Below are 14,474 nucleotides of genomic sequence, written 5' to 3'. Positions count from 1 at the left end.
AATAAAAATCTCCTGGGAGAGAGGAGAGATTTTAAAACTCCCTTTAGGTGTCTAATGAGCAGCCAAAGTTGACAGTGGTTGTAGATAAACAAAGTGAAGAGAGGGAAATAGATGCCAAGTGATAGAAGATTGTTTTTCATCAACCTGCCCAGCTGTCAAAAGCTATACTCTTCTGGGCCATCAGTGCTGAATCTGCAGAGTGGTGTAGAAAGCATGAAGACAGGAAATGACGTTTGTCTGGCTAGCTTTGGAGGTTGAAGGAGTTACTTTAACTGAATTTCCAGTAAAGGGATTATGCTCCAAAGGACTCAGAGCCAAGTTTAAAAGCCCAAACAATCAAATGACTGCCTGTGTACTTTGTTTTGTACGTGAGAGGCAGGCAGGTTGAAAGGACTGTTGCCGTTTAAGGCAGGCCTTTCAAGAAGGGTTGAGTGTAGGTAAAACAATCAAATGAGGTTTTGTTTCTCGAAATAATCTCCACATAACTAATTTTATTTGCAATGATTAACATTTCAAGGTCTTTTAATATTTATCGGATTATTTGGAAAGCCAAAATGTATCTTGATAATTCCAATTTAATTACAAAGTATGAAATGAAACAACTGGATGCATCATTGTATCTCAAGCCATGGAATTTTCAACACCATTGCCTTCCTTTGAAGAGGGTTTGAAACTTTGGTACTGGCTGTTCCTCAGTTTATGTTTGCGTTGGCCTCTGCTCACACTAAGGCTTTGTGAAATGCCTAAAATGTTGTTGTGTTGTGTCTAGTGGCAAAATCTGTTTGATTTTAGCTGTAGCAAGATTAAGAAGAATTTAAATTGTTAATCTTCATAAATAATATCAGTATGATATCCCTTACTTCTATTCAACTCAATTATTTGTTTTTATTTTTAATATATGTCTCATACTTCTAAAAAAGATAAGGGATCGTTTTCAGTAAAACCAAACACACACACATAAATGCACACTCACTTATCAATGCTTCACTTCCCAACTACAGTCGGCAACTCACAAACTTATTTCATCTTTCCCTCTCCTTTTTTTGGGCATTTTTTTGAAGACCAGAAACAAGAACAAAAGATACATTCAACTTGTAACCTTTCTCTTTTCCATAATTTCATAAATTTAGGATATCCTTACTAGCAAGTTGTGTCTAAATTATGCATGTTCTTTTCTTGGATTATCATGGAAATTAGTTCTTTACTTCCCCCCACACTCCCCTCTTCTTGGTTCCTTCAGGCTGCTATAACAAAATACCACAGACTGGTGCTTTACAAACATAAATTTATTTCTGACAATTCTGGAGGCTAGTAAGTCTGAGATCAAGGTTCTGGAAGATTTAGTTTCCTGAGAGACAGTTTCCTGGTTCATAGACAGTTGTCTTTTCTCTGTATCCTCACCTGGTGGAAGGGGCAAGGAATCTCCCTGAGGCTTCTTTTATAAAGGCACCAATGACCTAACTACTGTTCTCATGACCTGATTGCCTCACAAAGGCCCAACCTTCTCATACTATCACACTGGGGGTTAGGTTCCAACATACAAATTTTGGGGGGACACAAACATTCAGTTTATGGCATCCTCTTATTTTAAGTTCTAGATCCATGAAATATTGCATTTAGTCTGTACACAACCAACAAATCTAACCTTTTAAAAACCTGCAAGGAAATTCAGAAATTGTTATTAATGCAAGGGCCGCTGATGCACACTGGATGTGTGCATTCCCTTCACTGGGGATTAGCCTAGAAATCACTCGTAAGATTTTAACGTGGAATAGACTCCTTTTCAACCAAAAAAAACTCTTCAAGTCTATGGTCAATGATTTAAAAAAATAATAGTAATATTTTCTGTTCATTTAAAAAAAACTGCCCATGTTTCCAAATAATGTACTTGTTTTGGCCAACAGTTGTACAGGATGCGTTTGAAATTAACAGGGTTAAATCAAATAAGAGTTTTACTTTCACTTTCTGTGGAGGCCTCATGAACCATACTGATTATCTTTTAAAATCAGCAGAGTGAAATTAGCTACCTTGACACTGTATTTTTCTTACCCTGGTCTGAGACTTGGTCTACCCTAGTCTCACAGGGTGGTTTTTGTGGGATTTCCTTCCCTCTAAAACTGTTAAGAAGGTATTCTCCTGCTTTATTATCGAGAATCTTTTTTTTCTTACAAGTATGCAGGGAAATGTCATTCCTAGCTTCTTCCAGGAGTCCTCTCGTCAAAGTTGTATTGTATTCTCTAAATAACCTCATGGAATCCAATTGAATATTGTGTTGTTCACATTTTATTATTTTGAATGTGTTCTTTGCCCTTCTGTACATCAAAATAAGTACCAACCTATATTCCTTGATTATCACAATATTCTAGGAAGATAGGAAAAGGCCAAAAAGCTCTTCTTGAATTACCAGAAATTTTCTATAGATTCACCAGTATTAGAACCCATAGATCTTTCCAAGACAAAAAATCTTAGGATTAAGCAATTGTAAAAATGATCTTGACCTTTATTTTTATAAACAATATTATGGGCATTAAAAGTCTTCTAGATTGTGGGAAAATGGCAAAATAAATTCTGTGAGTGAGATAGCAAAAATCATTATGTAATCCAACTGAACAAAAATTATCCAAGACAAACTAAAGTGATCAGAATAATTTGAGCCTCAACCAGGAAAATGGGGCCATTTTAGAATTTCATGGATCTCTAAGATGATTTTGGTTTCTAACTCTTTTCAACGAATAGTTCTACGCTTTAAATCAAACAGCTGTACAAACTAAAGTTGAAGATCTGTATATTTCCATGTCTAAATACTTGATTCATTTCTGTATTTCTTTATTTTAATGCTAGTTTTTAATCTACCACATCCCTTTGTTTGTTACAAAGTTAACCTCATGAGACCAGAGAAATAAACATCAAAATGTGGTTTTCATTTCCCCCAGCTACAATCTTCATTGTTTTCCTCCTTACATTTTAATTTTACATTTAGTCCTCAAAAAAAGAACAATAATACCAGATGGCACAAGTCTGATGTCTTTCTCTGCCTTTTTATGTAAAGTCAAGTGTTTGGCAACATAGGTCATTCATGCCAAAGATGAATTGGAGTCCCATAGATGGAGCAGCCCCAGGCAAGTTCATAAAGTAGGTGAAGTGGTCTTTGATCCTCTTCTACTTTTTATAATAGTACTTCTTTCTTCCTTAGCCTCTTCTAGGCCCAGTCCTGTAAACAATATTTTGCAGGAGTTCTAAAATGCTTGCTGAAGATGTAACTGATAATGAATATGCTAGCTACTGTTAAGGGTTGGTTATTAATGGAGTCCATTTAGTCTACACTGTCTGTAGACTCCTGGGTTGAAGCTGAAATCACTGAGGAGTGGTCCAGGCCACACCCACACTGTGGATCCTCAGAGAGGTAACCTATATGGGGGGAGTCAACCTGCATCTCCTAATTATGAAACATAGTGTCATTTCCCTCGTGGAGCCCATGCCACAGTAAAGCAAACTCTGAATGAAAACTTCCCACCACAAGTGAAAGGTGCTAGGAATTTTGAGCTTTCTAAGCTCTATTGGTTTTTCCACAGTGATTTAAATAACTATTAAACCTTTTAATTTGTTGCCTGGATAGTGGAATGGGGAAGTTTTGATGACGAAATTTAGGTGGACTTACAGATCAGGAAAACTATAAAATTATAATAGTTCTAATTTAGGTCACTAATATGACATAAAAATGATAAATTATCTTGTTGCTTACTTACCTATAGTAATCTCTCATTACAACAATAGATAAAGTAATCTCTCATTATAACAAGTCTAAAGTGTGGTAATATCCATGAACCTACTTTTGTCATTTCTGAATTTTTAGTATTAAAATGTTAATTTGAACTCTTTAATACTTAGACATTATTAAGGATAAAGAAGCATTATTGTAAGACAATAAAAACTCTTGGTCAGTTCCACTATGATATCAAAAGCTAATCACATAGGGGCTGGCCCCGTGGCCGAGTGGTTAAGTTCGCGCGCTCCGCTGCAGGCGGCCCAGTGTTTCGTTAGTTCGAATCCTGGGCGCGGACATAGCACTGCTCATCAAACCACGCTGAAGCAGCGTCCCACATGCCACAACTAGAAGGACCCACAACGAAGAATACACAACTATGTACCGGGGGGCTTTGGGGAGAAAAAGGAAAAAATAAAATCTTTAAAAAAAAAAAAAAGCTAATCACATAAATTTAGATTATTTTCTCTTATGCTCTTATAGATGTGTAGAAATGTAACCAAATTTATAGATAAATGAGCTATAGACCTGATATGTAGGTATTACTCAGAGCTGTCACTGTTGGATCGACTGCTGTAAGGGAATTTTCAGGCCTAACATAAAACACAAGGACAAAGCAGAATCCCAGACGTCAGTCCTTGGGATAAGGCCACCAGCAGGTCTGACCCAAGCTGGGAAAAAGCACCTTAAAACCCAGCCATGGACAGGGCTAGTCCACAGTGCACACTGGCCTCTGTAAGAAGGCATCAAATCCAAGGGAGGAGATACAGGTGTATCCTGCATTTCTTGGACTGGAAGAAGATTCAGTTGCTAAAGAACCAACAGGGCCTCATGAGGCAGACTCATCAATTCTTTGACTGCAGAGTGTGATCTCCACAGAATGGGTGAGAGGGAGGGCCTGTAGCTGGGTGGAGACTTCAGATGATTCTGAGTGACTTCATGACTAATTCTGCCATGGCATCAGTCTCCTTTATTGTCTGTGGCCACGTTGTTTGCTGGGAAGTAGCTGGCCCTATAAGAAGCAAAGGGACTTGTGTGTAGTGAATGGTGGGAGACGGTATAATGTCCTGCTTGAAAAACTTGGAGACATACTTCCCAGGTTCAAATACCGGCACCATGCCTTGGCTAGATTTATGATTTCAGGCAAATTACTTTATCTATTGAAAGCTTCAATTTTCTCATCTGTGTAATGGTGGTACTAACATCACTGACCTTACAAAGTTGGTTGTTTTGAGAATTAAATAGGCATATCCATGTGTGAGCATTTAACTTGCTGCCATGTAGCTCTATGTATGTTAAACATTCGGTATTATTAGAGAAAGGCTTCTGGAATTCTCTCAGGTGAAATAAATCACTGCCAGTAAATAGATTAGAAATCTTATAATCTACCACTTCTTTTGTCCCCATGTAGTGATATATTTTCTATAGAGAAAGAAAATGGCAAAGAGGTAAACAAGGAGATTTAGATTACTAACGGGCCCAATTATTCTCAAGAATAAAGTTAGTAATTCTGAATAAATGGCTCTGAAGAGAAGAGACTATTTAAAATGCTATTCTAAGGTAGGACTAACAGTTGACAATTTGATGTTGACACATAAGCAGCTCATAATTTTATGACTAATCTGAAAGAGATGAGATGGAAAATGTGGGCAGAGTAAGAATATGTAACTGGGTAGGAGGGGCACGTTCTCAAGGAATGAGACTATTTGGGTTTGTTTCAACTCTAAAGCTGAAAAGTCCCTACAATTTAGGTAAGTCTACTTTCTTGCTCTCTTAAATTCCTCATTTCTATGTTATAGATAAGTTGTTAAGGCCAAAGCAATGACTATAGGAAGCAATCATGTTGAGCCTGGATGCTCCTATCAATTACTGGGGGAAACATGGAGCACTTCTTACAAAGCTTCTGAGGCTGCATTCAGCCATGTGGGTGATATTGTCATGATTTGTTAGCAATGTTTCCTGGGCAGAGAAGAACGAGTGCCTAGGAACATACCAGGAAAAATGGCGTCCTTTGTATCATATACCTGAATTCAAATGGTAGCTTCTCCAATTATTTAGGAAGTGCTTGTTACTTTGAGTGAAATATTTAAGATATCTATTCTTGTGATAACTCATCTAGAAAACTGGAATAATTACCATACATTTCTTCTTTGATTATGAGCATGAGTGAAATGACAAGGGCACCAAGCACTGAGCTTGGTGCATATTAGTTGCTCAGCCGGTGTTAGGTTCATGAAACACCCCCAAAGGAGCCTCCAGGTTCACAAAGAGCCTTCAGACATGAGCAGCTGTAGGCTGGCTCTGACAATGGTCTACCCGGGAGTCAGTTCTGTATGCAAGAGTGGCTCAGGGCATATGTGGTAACAGCACTGGGGATGTGCTGTGGCAGTATTCTCTCCCTTTCCAAACATCCCACTTAGATAACAATAGAAACTATCAGTGGCATCTGACCAAGGTAGCCCATCACTTAAATAGGCATGTATTTTTCTTTTCAGAATGACCAGAAGAGTCCTCTAGTGACAATGTTGAAATATGATGAATCCTGTAACATGATAATAGAAGAATTTATTTACCAGAATGCCTCTGAGGGTGAGTGTTACTAGGAGGGTTTAATGAATAGTGAGACCACTGCCCCATCCTCTTGACCCACTTTAGTGGGAGAAGATGGTCATGAACAGTCTTGTGAAGGTAGGTGGTGATTGGGTGCACTGGACACTGCAGTGTGGGGAATCATGGAAGAATGAGGAGAGAGGAATGGTCAGCCCACTGGACAAACATGATGTGGGGGGAAGAGAGAGAAGGAGGGCAGCAGGTGCATTGCAAAAGAGAGAGAACATGGCAGAACCAACATGCCTGAGGATATTTGAGAAAGGAGCTAGAACCACATTTTAATCTCTCTCTACCTCAAGTTCCTAAAAACAACAAGGAGGAGTATTTGGCTTAGGGCAATCACTCCAAACTTTCTTCCATTCCCCAAGATGCCTTGTTCTCTCTCTAGAATGCTTTTCCTCCCTTTCCGTCCCTGGCACATTTCTACTCATCCTTTTTCAGTCACTGGCCTTTTGAAACATCCATGAACCACGCTGCTATCCGGTATGTTTGGCTGCCCCCTCTTCTGTACTGCATGGGCCTTGGTCAGGCATCAATGCAACATATGTCTGAATGTCTCCCCAAACGAACTGTGAGGGCCTTGGGGCAGACACCAAACCTTATTCACTTTTATACCACCTCCCTTCACCAGCACAGTACCTGGCATCAGTGATTAACACAATGCTTCACGTGGAATTATTGAAATGGTGAGAAATTATAAAAAAATAGTTCATGCTATTTAATGGCTGCCAAACTCATCTAATTCACTCAATCTTCTTCAATTTGGGTTATAACAACTAATCTGGCTTTTGCACTCTCTCTCCCTTTCTTCTCATCCTTTTGGAAGAACTTTTGGAGGGAGGAAAAGCTATCCCTTCCTTCCTCTGTTCTTTCCTTTCTTCCTTTTTTCTTCAAACAGTATGTCAGTTTCTACAATGTGCCAGGCACTGTGCATAGAAAATGGACGTATGAGAGATGCCATCCTTGCCTAAAGAAGATAATATTTTATTTAAAATTTTAAAAAAATAGACACACAAATTAGAGTTTTCCACTCAAGGCAACCAGCTGCTTTCTGATTTTTTCCGCTACAATCAGCTGTTTGAGCACAAGGGAGAGTCACAGAGGGAATCAGGGAAGACATCCTAGAGGGGTTGATGACTGAAGCTTTGGGAAAAAATAAAAGTTATCAGGCAAAAAAGGATGATAAAGAGCACTTAGCTATGGGTAACACCACTTACAAAGGTAGAGAGGGAAGCAACAGCATGTCTCCTTCGAGATGACTGGTGTGACTGTAGTGAGAAGTACAAGCTGCCCACAGAGAGGGATAAAGAAGACGAGCAGGGCAAGGGACACAACCTAAAGACCTTTTATAATAGCAAATCTATCTGCCCTTCAGCCTGAAGGTATTAGAGAGTCATTTGATGGTAAGCAGGGGAGCAGGCATGATTGTATCTGAATTATAGAAGAGCGATTTTACTGCTGGATGCGTATGAATGGTAAGGCAGGAGATTAGAGGCAGGGCAACCAGCAGGGAGGCTGTTTTCAATAATCCAGGTGAGAAAATCAGGATGGTCTGGATGAAGCAACTCTATACTGAGGCAGGGAGTGTCTTAGGGAGTCATTCCAATGTATTTTCAGCAAGCAGGAGATATTCAATAGAGCTATTAAAAGAAAAATAGTAAAGCTAGAGGCATTCTACTGGGTAGAGAGAAAATAGTAATAGTAAATATAATAGTAAGAAGGAAGGGGAGGATTTCAGTGATTACCAAAAATATGATGATAAAAGGAAGGGAGTTGTCAAAAGCATCAAATACAATTGAACATTCTAGAAAGACAGAGACTCTAGAAAACGTCCTTTGGGATTCATTTCTATCTCCTCCAGCAGCCTGATAACCATGGGTGTCTCTTCAAGTTTCAGAGATCATGATCATGTGGCAACTGAGGCCTTCTTATTCTCAGGCCCTTTTCACGTCTTATAATTCTCACTGAATGAAGGATAAGCTTCCTTAATTGTCACACTATGACTCAGTACTTAGAAGGGAGCTCATAATTTCCTCCTGCTCTCAGACTTCCCTGCCTTTGTATCTCTCCATCCCATTTTGCAGCATACAACCTTTTGGGTCTACAAATTAGTATCTTCACTGATTCTCTTCCTTCTTCTATGAAGTTAATCCATGTCTTATGGCTTCTTTCTTAGGACTCCTGCCCTTCCTCTAGTCTACAGCTGTTATCATATTTCTAGCTAGCGTCAAACAAACACTTTGTGGCACTGGGTAGGACAAACCCAAATAAAATAGGGCACCCATTTTGATTCCTAATTACACTGCAATTTGATTGCCATAGCCTCCTTGCTGGTTTCAAGTATCTTTAGTCCTGTGCCTTCATTCAGTCCTACACAAAGAAGGTGAGTCATCCCCTGCAAGCTCTGTTTTGATCATCTCTCTCCTTCTCTGAACCCTGCAGGATCTCTGAGTTTCTGCTTACGTCAAATCAAAACTGATCATGAGTCACTCTTTATCTAACTGTCCTCCACTTTCATCATAGCCTGATTGTTCTCTCTGCTTAATTCAAGCTGCCTGGCTCCTTTTTCAGAGCGCATACATGCTGTCTCTCTTCTCCAGGGCATTCAGAGAGCCTTCCGCCCACCTGGCATGTTTCTGCTCCTCTGTGCTATGCCAGTCCGCTGCTGCTTGCTTCAGAGCCCAGCACAATCCTCTCCTCCCTCTGAACGGCTTTCTGGCTTTGCACATGTTCATCTCAGTCACTCCAGCAAACCTCTCCCCACTATCTTACTCCATCTTTACATGCCACCACTGAGCATTGTAAGTCATTCACGTATTCATTTATTTATGATGCATTGCTGTGGTAAAATAGTGGAGATAAAACTGTGAACTTGTATGGCATGCCCTACTCACAGGGGCTGACCATCTGGTGTAGGAGACAGACACTAAAGCGTTATCACAAGAGATAGTCACCCAGAAACAGTAATGATTCTTATGAAGTAAAGGAAAGGGTGCAAAGAGATTTTAACAGGGCACCTGATTAGTCAAGCAGAGCAGGGAAGGCTTTACTAAGAACATGGCAAAAGATGAATAGGATTCCACCTGCCGAAGAGCTGGAGGAAGAAGTTTCCAGTCTGGTAAACAGCAGATGCAAAGTCCCTGATATGGAAATGGGCTTAGAATAGTCAAGGAATTGTGAGAAGTCTGGGTGATTGCTGTACAGGCAGTGGGAGAGTTTCACGCTTGTGTGTGCCTCTCCTAATGTGCTCATCAGGTGGTCACAGGCTCCGTATCACAGTTTCAAAGTCCACCTAATGTCTTCTCTGTCCAGATCAGTGTTTTCCAAACTTCCTTGATGTTAAGAATCACCTGGGATACTTGCTAAAACCCAGGTTTCCAGGCTTTTGGAAATTCTGACTCAGTGGTACTGCGGTAGGGCTCTGAAATTTGTATATTTAAAGAGAACTCCAGGTGTTTTTTATCATCAGGGTTGTTTTGGATTCACTGATTTTTACAGCGTTTAGATAATTCTGAAATGATATGAACAACAGGAAGTGGACAAATGGCAAGCTGTAAGATAATATAATTTCTTAAATCCCCACATGGTTTATCTTTGTTCAAGGCACACATTACTGCTGCTGTGCACATTAACCTGTCTTTGGATATTGATTACATAAATCTTCGCCTACTCCCCAATTTGATCATAGAATAGGGAGTTCCAACCCTGGCTTCTCATCAGAATCCTCCCTACTCTCCAAGACTCTGGGGTATAGCCTGGGCATCTGCTGCTTTTAAAAGCTTCTCCGCTGATCCTAATCCTAGCCAGGGCTGTCAGTCACTGACTTTGGATGTTGGTGGAGACAGGCAGTGTATTTCCTTCCTTTGCCCTCCCTTCAGTGCCTCCTATTAGTTTTTCAGAGAGTGTAGGTTCAGGAATTTGGTTGAGCAACTGATCCACCCTCACTGCTGTGTGATCACACACTTGTAAAATGCATATGATTAGTCATTGTCCACCTCTACCCTCTAAAGACTGGCCCCAGCAGCACAAATGCAGTCACTGTTCTGTCACTGACAGAAGCAATATGCCACTCAATGACTATGATCTGAAACCAACACTTCTGATTCTTTACTGAGGAATCCTATACACCTGCTTGCACGTCTCAACCACTTTTTTTTAAAGGTAAGAGTTATTTTAGTGCCTAAACCACATATGGCAAGAGGTTAGTAGTTCATGATGAAGCCTTGAAAAACGGTATGCCGTGTTGGCTATATTTTATAAATACAGACAGTTAGAAAGAGGGAGGAAGAAATGTATCATCTGTCAGTTCATGGCTGGGAATGACTCTATTAATTGTAGCAGGTTAGGGCAGTAGGACCTACTGCTAGAGTCAGTTAACTGTGATCACCAGGAAAAAGGCCAAATCAACAGGAAGAACATGGTACTTTCAGGTGCAGGCAAGAGTCACAATGACCAGGCAAGTGATGACCATTGGAGTTCAACAAGTGGACAGAGGAAAGCTATGGGAAACTGGGGGGCTGGTGACATGCAGAGACCTTGGGTACAAAAAGGCAGTTGGTGCTGAGAATAACTTGGATCACAGGGAAGGATCTTAACCATTGGGCTGGACAGGGGAAATGATGACTCCGTTCCAAAATGGTTTGGGGCACTAATCAGGTTATAACAGGCAGGTAATCCTAAAACTGGCTGGCCAGGAGACAGGACAGGTCCAGGTTACCATAATCGAGACGCACTCAGCAGAGACCAGACCAGAATTGCAAAATTAAGATTCACATTTTACCTATTTTACAAATGGCAAGTCGTTATGCATTAACAGCAACTATAACTTGATGTTCGCCCCAGTGTTTTGGACTTGAGTCCCCTAAATTCCTCTCGCTCAGATTAGGAAGTGTATCTCAAAACTGGGAGTGGAGTTCAGAGCATAAATGTGATGGTCAAGTGTCTTTAGTTGTGGAAAAGAAACACTTGTAGGCAAAATTGAAAAACAATGGTTGCAAAGAGGTATGTTGAGTGTTTGAAATCTTATTTGCCATTTTGCAACTATTTCTAACTTCCTAACTATGATTTTCTGCTGCTTTCCAGAAGACATCACCTTTTCTAATGAGGAACAGTGATTGCCCATTCCTCATATATGCCCTGCATTTTCTCACCTCAAGGATTTTGATCAATGTGAACTCTATATGTGGAATGTCCTTTTCATCTTTGTAAGTTCAAATTCTAGTTCTCTTTTGAGACTCAGCTCTTATCCTCCCATCTAGAAAGTTCTTTCTCTTGCCAATTCCCACAGCACTTTCTATCAGTTTTCTCCAACTTTCACACATAATGCGTTCCTGAAAACTTGTTGAAAAATAAAAGGTACTAGAACTCAAATAACATGCTCAAATGTTTTATTCCCATTGTGCTAAAAATACTATTAATGGTAAAATCTAAATATTTACCTTTAGTACGATGTGGTCTTTTATAATATTCTCTAAGCCTTCTACTATTTTACTTAACAGTTGAACATATGGTCTACTGTCTTAATTTCACATGACATTTAATTTCATAAGTGTCTAAGCTATAATTTGAAATTTTTAGCTTACCTGATAGTATCTTTTCTTCGGTTTTATTAAATGTGAGATCCATAATTCTTATTTTTAGTTTCTTGATTTTTTTATCTTTACCATTTATTATGAAACAATAAGTCAAAAATGCAATTAAATATCATGATAATTGTACAAATAGGCATTGCTATACAAAGATGTGACACTGCTGAATTCGACCATTGACTAACATGTGATAGCTGCAAATAATAATTCTTTGCCCTTCATCAGAAAGTCTGAATTCAGCCATTAGACTATAGGAGTGACAGTGTATAACATGTAATAGAGCAGGTCACACACAAAATCAAGACCTTCCTCTGTTTATAATATATTATTTTGATTTTACATTTAGAACTGATATTTTGGTGGTATACCCTGGAACTCTCTGACTGGTTGGTACTCAAGTAGTGCTAATTGTTATGTGTCACACCTGAATACATGCACTATCTCCCTTACCAGCTTGTGAATTCCTTGTATCCATCATAGCATCTAGCACAGTGATTTGTGTGAAGCAATCCCACATACATTGGTATAGCACCTAATCAGTTTCCAAATACTTGCAGGAACATGATCTCCTCTTAAGCTAACAACAGCCCAGAGGTCCATGTAGGGACCCAGGTATGCTGGATGTCTGTGGGACCTTAGGCAGAACATGCCTTTGCAATTGCAAAATAAAGAAAATGGAAGTATCGACGAGGTGACTTGCTTATATTTATGAACTAATAAGTGGTAAAACTGGGGCCTAAATCCAAATTTCCAAGTTCTTTTGTACCAGAGGACTTCAATAATTGATCGAATATGTGTGTGACTACATAAGGGGTTCTTGTGGGTTGTCTGTGTTGCTGGTAGTTAACAACCTTTTCTAAGATGTTTGGTACGGTGTCAGAACTAGGCCTTCCAGAATGCTCAGGGCTCTCAGAGTAGATCCAGGAACATGGGGCACTGGCCTAGGGGCTGTTGCCAGATCCTTTTCACTCACACTGGAAGGAAGAGGAAGCAATTATGACAGAAGTAGAGAAGTAGTTTGTAGAGGAGTGAAGGAAAATCGTAGTTTAGTTGTCAATACATACATATGTATACATCCTAATGGGAACCAACTCAAGTTCAGAACTAGGAAAAAGAGTTACAACTACAGTGTTTTGTATTGAATGGTGGGAATTTAACATTAAACAAAGCAAACTGAGCAGGTAAGAAACCTAACACTTTTTTTGGAGCAGCGGGGGTGGTGTGGGGGAGACTGGGAGTGTCATTAAAGCTTACTGCTGTAGAAAAGCTCTAAGAGTTTATAACATTGGTCATACATAGAGATTTTCTGTCTTTCCAGTTCTTTATCTATTAAAGAGTTTAATCTCCTCTGGTTTTCATGGAGTCTTTCAGTAGAGAACAATAAGCTCTCACCTCATTGGGTAACTACTAGTGATATAAGGATCCCAGAACTATTTGCCTTTCTGTGTATATTGAGGAGGGCCCATGAGAACTGATACCAAAATATGTAAGTCTTGATAGGGGACAAAAGCTCTTGGAATTTCTCAGATTTCTCCTTATGAAAATCTGTACCTAAGTAAATACAGATATTCTCTGATAAATTAATTTCCAAACCCTGGACCTATTCCAAGATAGATGTTTTTTAGCCAATATTCTACTCAGAGTATTTATTCTGGTTTTCCCAGTAAAGTAAATATTTATCAACCTTCTGATCAACTCTGTCTTGACATATTTCGCTTGTAATGATAAGTAAGTGAAAGATAAGTGCACTTATCTAAAGCTACAAAGGTTGGTCTTTGATAATTTGATGACATAAGACGCAAATACACAATTATTGACATTTCTTCTTCAGTCAGAGACTTTAGAGAAATAATAAGTTTTATCTTGAACTAGTGTCAGTAAACAAAGAGTAATAGGAAATCCTAAAATGAGAACACTTGAGCATTATAAAAAGAAATTCTTCAGTTAGGCAAGTTGAAGAATATTTATAAGCCCCATTTTAGAAGTTTAAAAAGCAAGGCTTGGCTACTGTAAACCAAGTGGGAATAAATTTGACTGAATCTATAAAGTTATTAAGAACACATCTTTTTTAGGAAGGATTGAAATCTAGTGTAGAATTAGGTAATAAGGGCCCGGCCTGGTGGCACAGTGGTTAAGTTCACACGTTCCGCTTCTTGGCAGCCCACGGTTCACCAGTTTGGACCCGGGTGCAGGCATGGCACCACTTGACAAAAGCCATGCTGTGGTAGGCATCCCATGTATAAAGTAGAGGAAGATGGGCATGGATGTTAGCTTAGGGCCAGTCTTCCTAAGGAGGATTGGCAGTAGTTAGCTCAGGGCTAATCTTCCTCAAAAAAAAAAAAAAAAAAAAGAATTAGGTAATAATAGGGATTCCTGAGTTTGTTTTTCTCTTGGTAGAGAATACATGCCTCATAATCTGGCATAAGGGGAAGCTCCATTTTGAGGCCTAGAAGAATGCTTGTTTTTGTTTTGTTTTGTTTTCTTGATAGCTTTTAGTAGGAGTTTCTCTCAAC

The 14,474-nt window shown here is 39.4% G+C and overlaps 1 long non-coding RNA gene across 1 annotated transcript in view; it reads left to right on the top strand.

Annotated features, from left to right (window-relative positions):
* Nucleotides 1-11,579, top strand: part of LOC138915989 (uncharacterized) — a 44,198-nt gene extending 32,619 nt beyond the window's left edge. Inside the window, exons 3-4 of the long non-coding RNA XR_011422563.1 lie at nt 6,259-6,352; nt 11,456-11,579. This is a non-coding gene — a long non-coding RNA (uncharacterized lncRNA). The remainder of the gene's footprint in view (nt 1-6,258; nt 6,353-11,455) is intronic.
* The last annotated feature ends 2,895 nt before the right edge of the window (nt 11,580-14,474 follow it).

Source organism: Equus caballus, chromosome 10 (genome assembly GCF_041296265.1).
Source record: "Equus caballus isolate H_3958 breed thoroughbred chromosome 10, TB-T2T, whole genome shotgun sequence".
NCBI classification, from domain to species: domain Eukaryota; kingdom Metazoa; phylum Chordata; class Mammalia; order Perissodactyla; family Equidae; genus Equus; species Equus caballus.
Note: the sequence above shows the minus strand (reverse complement) of the source record. Positions and strands in the feature narration are given on the sequence as shown.